The sequence below is a fragment of the Notothenia rossii genome (genome assembly GCF_949606895.1).
Source record: "Notothenia rossii genome assembly, chromosome: 3".
NCBI classification, from domain to species: domain Eukaryota; kingdom Metazoa; phylum Chordata; class Actinopteri; order Perciformes; family Nototheniidae; genus Notothenia; species Notothenia rossii.
This window is the reverse complement of record NC_136901.1, coordinates 37086589-37096258: the sequence shown is the minus strand read 5'-3', so window position 1 is coordinate 37096258 and position 9670 is coordinate 37086589. Positions and strand designations below refer to the sequence as shown.

Genomic DNA, 9670 nt, shown 5'->3' with positions numbered 1-9670 from the left:
ATATAAGGTGACATTAAAATGAATATACCAGATTTAACTTTCCTGCCATAACACGTTACTTTAATCCTTCAAATAATTCAAATAATCCTTCACATCCTAACATGGTTGATCTTTATTATTGATAAAACCATCAACTTCCCTGTCAGAAGTAGGGTGAAACCAGATTCTTGAACTGAAGAACGAAGGTAACGTGAAACTTTTGTTCTGATGAATTTAAAGAGCTCACGGCAGAATTATGTTTGGATTATCAAAAGGAATGAGACTACGATGTGTCTTTGTATAGAAAATAAGACGGTCATATTCAGTGCAGCAACAGGAGGAGGAGATAAACCCATTGGACCCTTCAACACAGACACAACTTTAATCTACAGAACTGTGATTACAAACATTGGTGTACAGTCAACTCAGTCACCTGCATTCAGTTAAATAACACCTACGCTCTAACAAGAATCAAGAAACTACAGTATTTCCATCCTGTCTGATAAAATACAGGTCGAAAAACATATTGAATACTTAAGAATACTGATGGTTTGAGATAATACTTTTTAATTAAAAGAAATGTGACCAACACCCTGTTGTTTCCACAGGTGTCTTCGTTGCCCCGGTTGCAGGTGTTTATTACTTTACCATCTTCTTTCATGCTGGAGGGACCTATGAGTTACAGCTTTTTACCCAAGATATCTAAAGCAACTGTTCAAACTGTTAACAGTTAACAGTTTGATTTAATTCAGTAGGGCAACAAAAGGCAAAAGTCAACCCAACTGGATAGAATTTAAAATTATTCTCATAGCTTACAAAGAAGTGTATCGTCACGCTTGATGTTATCCTAAAGAGAGCAAAAACTTCATGTATGTTGGGGTTCTGGGCCTCCTTAGAATATATAGGCATTAAGTATTTAAATAAAATCCTCAAAATATAAATTAAATACATTCTGACTCCCATTATGGTTTTGGAGCTTTAAAGTTATGGAGACTAACTTTGTTTTGTTTGTAAAGGCAGGCCAAGTCGCCTACCTGCAAACCAAGGTCCTTCCCTTCCGACTAATCTGTACTTTGCACAGTACAGTTGTAGAATAATGCAGAGTATTGCCCAGACGAAGAATTGCACTGGTTTTGTAGTCTAAGTAAAGAAGTTATGTCTCAAAGCTGTGTCAGAACTAATATCTCCATGCAGGTATCAATTCACCAATAATATATTGCAAATTACATAATACTAACTCTCCTTGAGAGAAATCAGCATATTGTGCCGACCTTTGACCACAGCACATTGCATGATGGGGCAGATAACTGGGCCAATACAGGGTCCATGCATCTGTAGACAGACACAGGACTAGATGTTGGTGAACTTAAGTGCAAATACAAATGTTTGGGGAATCAATGACACCACCTTTAGTGTTTTTTGGTCAAAATAAGTTCCAGAAAAGAGTGAATAGGGATATTCAGCACAAAAAAACATAAAAAATGGTGTCTGAATCTAAAAAAAATTAGATGCAGACACAATTCTTTATGATTTTTTGTGCTGCATGTCATTATGCTATGTTCACACCGGACGCGATGCGAATATTTGCTTCGCTCTAAACGCTCCTATCGCATCGCTCTAGTCTAATTGTCCGTTCAAACCGGACGTGATGCGAATATTCGCTTCGCTCTAATCGCTCGTGTTTCACCGCGGCTGCCAGCTGTGTTTACTCGCATCATTCAAACAAGACGCGCTGGCTAGGGAGCTACAACTACAACAAAATGAACATATTTTACCGTGATTAAAGGTGGGGTAGGTAAGTTTGAGAAACCAGCTCGAGATACACTTTTTGTTATATTCCATGGAATGCTCTTAACATCCCGATAGCAATGGATACCTTAAGTCAGGCATCCTCAAAGTCCGGACTCCGGTCCGGATCCGGACCGAACCACAACTGTCTCTGGACTCTGAGCAAATTATACTTTTCATATGTGTTATCTGCGAGACATCGCCACAACGCAACGAGTCAAAATGTTCCGCTATGTCCAACAACAAACAGTGCTCTGCATGTCCGACTGTTCCACTGTCTGTGTGTGTCTGCCAACGCATTGGTCCAATCACATTCAGCATCCCGTCAGCGTTTTTTCCCCCCACCAACAGTCTGCGAATCAGAGGCACAGTAGGGCTGGTCTTCGCGGAATGCGGGTGGGAAAAATGCGTGTGTTTTAAAAAGTCAGAGCGAGAGTTAACAGCTCATCTAGTTGCATCTGTACTGTAGCTAGTAGCCTAGTTTCACCTACTGGGGTGGCATGGGGCCTTGCCACCCCAGCTGCCACCCCAGTTGGCAGCTTTGTTTTGAAAGAAAAGTTGTGGCTCATCGGACATTTATGAGAGAAAGTCTCTAATGTCCGAGTACAAGTGAATGCAGCACAAGACGCACGCCTTGTAACCCCTCCCCCGGCCCTGGCGCGAGCGTGGAAATATGATAGGCGGCGATTTCATTAGAACGGTACGGCGCAAAACGAGAAGCATTCGGACCCAAGTACTGAAGGAATGAGGTATTTGAGGTCTACAATGAGAGACTGTCAGGTTGGCTGTACTCAGCATTGAATCAAAACGCACTAAAGCTGTTGATCTTAATCAGTTTGTGAGGCGTTTTGCTGAACAAGATGGTAATCGCCGCATTCAGCTGTAATAGACATGTCAACTTGATGCTCTGCTCACGGATGAGCATACAAAACTGTTAAGATGATGACCTTACGTGTGTAAATATATGTTTTTCTTTGTGGGGGTCTGCCCCCAAAAAACAGTTTTAAGTCCTGAGAAAGTCAAATAAGACGGTGTTTAAAACTACACTGCCCAGCCAAAAAAAAGTAACCACTTTGATTGAACTAGGCCAGTAGGTAAGGACTTTCCACTGGATCATAACTGAAGTATAAAAGAATGCATGACTGAAGTGATGGAGAGTAGAGACCATGTTTGAAGGCAAACAAAAAGAGGAAATAACAGGTCAAGCAAATCCCCCTCTCAGATTCCACAGCAACCAGAAGAACAGAAACACTGGCTGGTGATTTGATTCACCAGCTTTGTGATGGAATACAAAATGCACAGTGCATTTCCTTAGCTGTGGATGAGTCCACTGACACCACTGACAATGCTCAGTTGCTGGTCTTTGTGAGTTTTTATGATGAGGCAAAGGGGAAGTTTGTTGAAGATGTGTTGGGCCTGACGAACCTCAGTGGACACACAAGGGGGCAAGACATTTATAAAGCAATAATGGGAATGCTGAATGAAAGAGGGTGCGGCTGCCTTTATTCATAACTGTGCAGCTCTTACACTGCGACTCTGAGGGATCAAACACAGACACAATAACAATGAAAATGCTGCATACAGATTATTTTTGTTTTTGCAACCTCGTGTTAAGAATCTTGTTATAATTTTTTAAAAGTTTGAATGACCGTAATAAACGGACCTTTGTCTTATTGAAAAACTTTTTTTGGACCTTTAAGATTTGTATTTGAGTACCCCTGCCTTAAGTGCTTTGACAAAAAATCCATAAAAAAATATCATCTGTGGAAGCCGTAGTACTGTAAAAAGCACGACCAATCATCTGAGCCGGCCCGGCTGAAATAACTGGATGGCCTACCTGCCTGTCAGCCTTCCATCTGTGCACAAACTTATCTCGTGCCCTCATTGGTCATGTGCGCGTTCGTGTGTGTTGGAGGAGGGGCTCTGTAAGGAAGTGGCAGATTTTTTCCGGTTGTGTATTTTCAAATTCTAGCGCACTCGAGCTGGTTTCCCCAAAATTACAAATAATAAATAAACCAGCGACTGTATTTGCCATGACATAGGCAGTCTGTGGTTTGTACTTGTTTAACTTTTGTACAGTTTCTGAACAGATATGAGGAGCTGTGATCTCTGTGTGCTAACTGCTAACAGCTAATGGCTGATGTTTTCTGGTTGAACGTCAGTAACGGCAGGCTGAGATCCTCACCGCTGATTGGCTTCCGCGAGAACGCGTCACGTGAATTTGACGCTCGAGTTGAAAAAATGTAACTCTCGCGTTTGACGCGGCACAGTTCAATCGCCTTAATCGCGTGATTCGCGCCGCGTCCACCGCTTCATGCTTGCCGTCGGAGCGAATTGGCGTCTGTCCGCGTCTCTGCATTGGCTTTACATGTAATTGCGACCCCCCAAACATCGAATCGCGTCCGTTCTGAACGTAGCATTAGTCATATAGTCTGTGTTCTGTTTATGTGCCTGACCATAATCTACTTAGAGTGGATGAGCAGATATAGGGTACTTGTTGTTGTTAACATTTCTCTCGGCTGTCAATGATTAACGGATTGCCAGAAAATGCGGTCAATACTATTTTCTTATTGCAAAATAACCCTTTTATCAAAACTGATGTTAAACATTAACAGGTCCCTTTAAACAACATACAAGCAGCCAGAGGGATCACATCCTTTAAAGTTCAGGGGACTGAGCGACTTGTATCAACTTACAAAATGAGATTGATCATTTTGCTGATTGTGTCGCTGTTTAGTGGCTTAATTTTGGCCCAGGAAGGTGATAATGCCAGTGGTACACAGTCATGCAATGCTTGTGAAGTAAGTGTGAAACTAAAGGCCATGGAAACCAGACTGATAGACACTGAAAACAGGCTGATGGACACTGATAACAGGCTGATGGACACTGATAACAGGCTGAAGGAGAGTGAAAACCAGATTCTTGAACTGAAGAACAAAGGTAAAGTGAAACTTTAGTTCTGATTGATTTAAAGACCTCATATGGTAGAATAATGTGTGGTGATTGCATTATCAAATGGAAAATTGTTGAAATGCTACGCTAAATTTAAATGATGATGAGATTACGATGTGTCTTTGTATAGAACATACGACGGTCATATTCAGTGCAGCAACAGGAGGAGGAGAGAATACCATTGGACCCTTCGACACACACACAACTTTAATCTACAGAACCTTGATCACAAACATTGAAGCCGCCTACAGTCCATCCACAGGTAATACTACTTCCATCCTGTTTAGAGGTCTTAAAATGCATTCAATGACCACTGATGGTGTGTGACAACCTGTTGTTTCCACAGGTATCTTTACTGCCCCGGTTCCAGGTGTTTATTACTTTACCATCTTCTTTCATGTTGGACGGGACCATGGCACTCACTTACGGCTCTACAAGAACAATGAATTGATTATATTGACACATGATTTCCCTTCAACCTATGACCGGGCTGATAATGGAGGAAACGCAGTGTTCCTGCAGCTTGTTCAAGGAGACCGGGTGTATGTGCAGCTGCGGGCAAAAACACATGTTTGGGGAACTGACTATGATACAACCTTCAGTGGTTTTTTGGTCACTGAAATGTGAGAATCTATATCTCTGTTTTCATTCCTGCTTGAGGGTGGCTGACAAAGATCTGAGCTCTCTATAAACTGAATATCTATCACCATGACATTTTCAAATGTAATGAAACACATAGCTGTTGCTCATTAAATCATAATATGATTTCTAAAAATGTCTTCTTCAATCATTGCTTTTTTAAATTCATTATGCTGCAAAGTTGACAGTGAGTTTCTTGTTTTCTGTTTCCTGAATATCTTAATATATTGAGTGTTGTGCATTTCAATTCAAAGCTCCATATCATTGCAACAACCTCTCAACTTAGATGTCTAACCTCCCTGATAATGCATCAGTGGACATGGAGCGAGAAACAAAGACGTGGAGAAGGTCCCGTTTATTCAAATTTCAAGAAGTGCTACTTTGATACTAGCAAACCTATTTGCATTACAGTATTCAAAACTCACCAGCTTCATCTCAAACTTGCAAAGGTGGCTCGAGTTGTATCAGATAGAGATTCACTGGACTCTGTCCCTTAAAGTAGGGGTTCCCAAACTTTTCAGCCCGCGACTCCCAAAATAACAGTGCCAGAGACTGGCGACCCCCTGTCGACGTGGTAAATGCTAGTGAATTGATGTCAGTTTTCCCTACTCTTGCGGGAATATCTCCGCAATGGAGCGAGCTTAAGTTTCACTTTCGATTGCATGATATGAAAATGTCTATGGAAACGTTATTATTAATAGTAATTTAAAAAAGAAAACTATAAAAAAAAAAAATCAATTTTTTTAAATTATTTTTTTATTTTCCATTTTTATTTTGTAATCATCTCGCGACCCCCACTCGGGGTCTCGCTTTGGGAACCCCTGCCTTAAAGGATCTTGGTGCATAAGGAAATACAACATCATCAGTCATGTTTTACTCATGTATTTTTTAACAAACCTCTGAAAATATCTAGAATACAGCCCTATAACCCTTAATAATTAATATATATATTAAAATAAATGATCCCTAACCCTGTGTCATCTCACTTTATACCTGAAGACATGTTGAATAAGGGAATTCAATACATAACTTGATCATCTTAAACATTTAAGAGACTCATGATGATAAAATGATTTAACAGATGAGAAGTAAAAAGATTGAAAACTAAATGTTTATGTTACATGAAATATACATATGTGGTGAAATGAAACCTGCTACATTTACTTTTAGAGGAAAATACATTACCACATTGTTAAGGATACCTAGAGAAAGAAATATGTGTCTCTTTCTTTTCTCATGGTCTCTCCTGGTGTCTTTACTGAAGCTTAATGTGCAGATTTTAAATAACCTATACATTAATGAAGCTGTGTCCTGCTATATAAGCATATCATTAGCATATAATCATTATTTAGGGGACCAGTGTTGCTTGTAACAAAATATAGATACAATAAAATACAGCTTTATTCATAAAGCACTTTAAAACCTCCAGACCAAAGTGCTGTACAGTCAAATAAACAAACATAAACATACAACAAGTCACACAGCACAGCTGACACTTCATAAAACAAGTACAAGTAAAATCAATAGACAATTTAAAAGCAATAAAAGCAACAATCTAAAAGAGCTTAGACCTGGTTCACACTCAGGAGCAGTTGATCAGCGGACCTGAGAGGGCGGCTGGGCGTGTAGGGGTGTAGCAGCTCAGAAAGATATGGTGGGGTCACGCCATTTAGGGATTTAAAAGTAAATAAAAGGATTTTGAAATGAGTCCTAAAATGTATTGGTAGCCAGTGGAGCAAAGCCAAAATGGGGGAAATGTGCTCATATTATTTCCGTGTGCAAATTAAAAGCCTTGCTGCTGCATTTGCATAGATGGACAATATCCATTAAACCTTGAACCTAAAACAATCTGTGTACAACATTAAACATAAGGCCCAAAGAAAGAAGTAGCGTCTGTGTATTGTAAATGTATATCCATTTATAAGTGCAACAGACAGTATGTTAATAATGTTCCTAATTGTAAATACCTTTTTGACATAGGCTTCTGTAGTAATGATAGACAGTAAATGAAGAAAGTCTGCCCTCAAGTGTTGACCAGAGATGTCACAGGTGCCACCGATGGAAACCCAAGCAGTACTTATTCTGTATTAGAGAAATAAGCTGTAGCTACGTTTCATACTGACACTTTGCAAATATTGCTCACTTGTAGTATCACCCATAGCACATTAGAATATTCCATTAGCAACCGTATTTAGAAAGCTTTAGAAAGAGGTACTCTGCACCTTAACAGCAACAGTGAAGGAAATCATTACCTGTTATCATCCACAGTTGGAATTTTAGAAATTAAAATTGTTTTATCTCTACCATAGAAATGTCCAAACAAATACAATAGAAACTCTAAAGACTTGCAAGGGTGGGACATATCATTTAATAGCACAAAAGCACATCATTCAATGTTAAAATAAAACATATTGATTAATACAGGTTAAATTAATTAATTAACACATATACAAAGCAACACTTCAGGATTTGAAGACATTTTCACTAATGATTTTGTAGTAAAATGTAACAAAAAACCAGAGTATAAGAGTTTTTTACACAATAAGAATATACTATGAATTTAAAGCATTACAGAAAAGTATAACCAACAGTTCAATCAAGAGAGAAACCAAATCACTCTGACATAATGTGACAATTTAGTTTCAACAAACACACAAGTGTAAAGTTTCTGACTGGAGAATAACTGAATGTAAATATCAGTAAATATGTTTAATATGATACTGTTATCACAAGTCATCTCCTTAATGTAACAACTTGTTATAATAACCAGGCTCTAATATGTAACAGATATCCAAAATAACATGTTTTCATCTGAGCAAAAAACATTTCTACTCTACTAAGGTTGACAGGGTGCAGCTCTCCAGTTTGGCGATTGTTTGTAGTACTTCTCATAATGAACGGGACGGCATTGGTTTTCCACAATATCACAAGCCAAAACCACAAATTGTGGAGTTTTATTTACATTTGTAACCCTGTCATTTTGATCCAATTTGACATGAAATACCAGTAATTGTGTGTGACTGATACATAAGTTAGCTCGGTATCTACTTCCTATTAACGGTTGTCCTGCGCCATTACAGATTCTCGTGACTCTTTCCTCATCCCAGCTCTCAAAGAAGGACTGCAGAGGTCTGTTGATTAGTCCATGGTTCTCGATGTATCTGAACAAAGAGATCATTGCAAAGTAAATACCGTGGACAAAGTACAACATAAGTCATGTTCATAAAGCAGTTGTGTTATAAAAAACTTTACATGATATCAATATGAATCTTGATCTTATTAAAAACCATATTAAATCAACACACTGACTTGAACTCACGTAAGTCATAAGACCTAACTCACCTTTGCCATTCATTCGTGTTCGTTCTGTCAAATTCCTCCCGCAGGATGTGTTTTCTAGAAAAGTTGTTGTACGCATTGTTATCCCTTCTCGTCCGGCAAGGTTGTGGATAGATCGCATGAACAAAGCCAAAAGCAATCGTGAGGAGGATCAGGGGAGTGGTGGTCATGCTTCCTAGAGCGAGAGAAGGAGAACATTTAAGTAAAGAAGTTATTGTTTGTTAAAAAAACAAAACTCAATGTGTTTAGTCTCCCTCAAAACAGAAATCAAATACCAGGTGTAAGTTGAAATCCATAATGAATGATATATTATGTCAAATAACCATCCAAATTAAATACACGGAATAGGTTCATTAGAAGAAGGGTTGAAGATTTTAAAAGGACCCAGTCATGGCCTTTGAAGCTGCACTTCCTTGTTTTGCATTTAAAGATAAAGAACCAACAGCAGCAGATTTACTAACGTGGAGAAATGTTTATAACAACTCATCATATGATCAACCAAACTAACATTGATGGAGAAAGGTGAAACATAAGTAAAAAACGTTTCTCTTCACCTTATGGTCTTGTTGTTTACTAAAAATATATGAAGTATTACAGTTAAAAGACAACACATACGGTGAGTCCTATGCTCGAATATCTTCTTACTACTTACGTGTTTGTAGGCGAGCGAGCAGCGATCTGTCCCACTTCGATCAGTCAGCCGGACGATTGAATCCTCGGCTGGATGGAGCTGCTTAAATAGTTTCACAAGAGGAAGTATCCTCACTGTTTATCTTCATCAGGCTCAAGCGTGCTAAGATACTTCATTCAATGTGAAAGTAAACACATAGTAATGCGGTCGGATCACGAAACAAAAGAAGCCCAAGAGTTTGAAAGAGTTCAAACAAGGTTTCACAACTGCTGGTTGTTTGTGTTGAGTTGTCTTCTCACTATATGCTCCAGATGTACCCATAACATGTCTATAACCCTAAAA

At 39.0% G+C, this 9670-nt stretch overlaps 2 long non-coding RNA genes across 2 annotated transcripts; one reads left to right on the top strand and one right to left on the bottom strand.

The window, feature by feature from the left end:
• The first annotated feature begins 4395 nt into the window (after window positions 1-4395).
• Window positions 4396-5494, top strand: LOC307034151. The gene is made up of 3 exons (XR_013806792.1): window positions 4396-4707; window positions 4850-4981; window positions 5066-5494. It is a non-coding gene; the product is annotated as an uncharacterized lncRNA (long non-coding RNA).
• A 2200-nt stretch (window positions 5495-7694) lies between these two features.
• LOC307034174 lies at window positions 7695-9437 on the bottom strand. Its single transcript, XR_013806805.1, has 3 exons — window positions 9350-9437; window positions 8701-8872; window positions 7695-8519 (listed from the first exon to the last, which is right to left on the bottom strand). It is a non-coding gene; the product is annotated as an uncharacterized lncRNA (long non-coding RNA).
• Window positions 9438-9670: the final 233 nt, after the last annotated feature.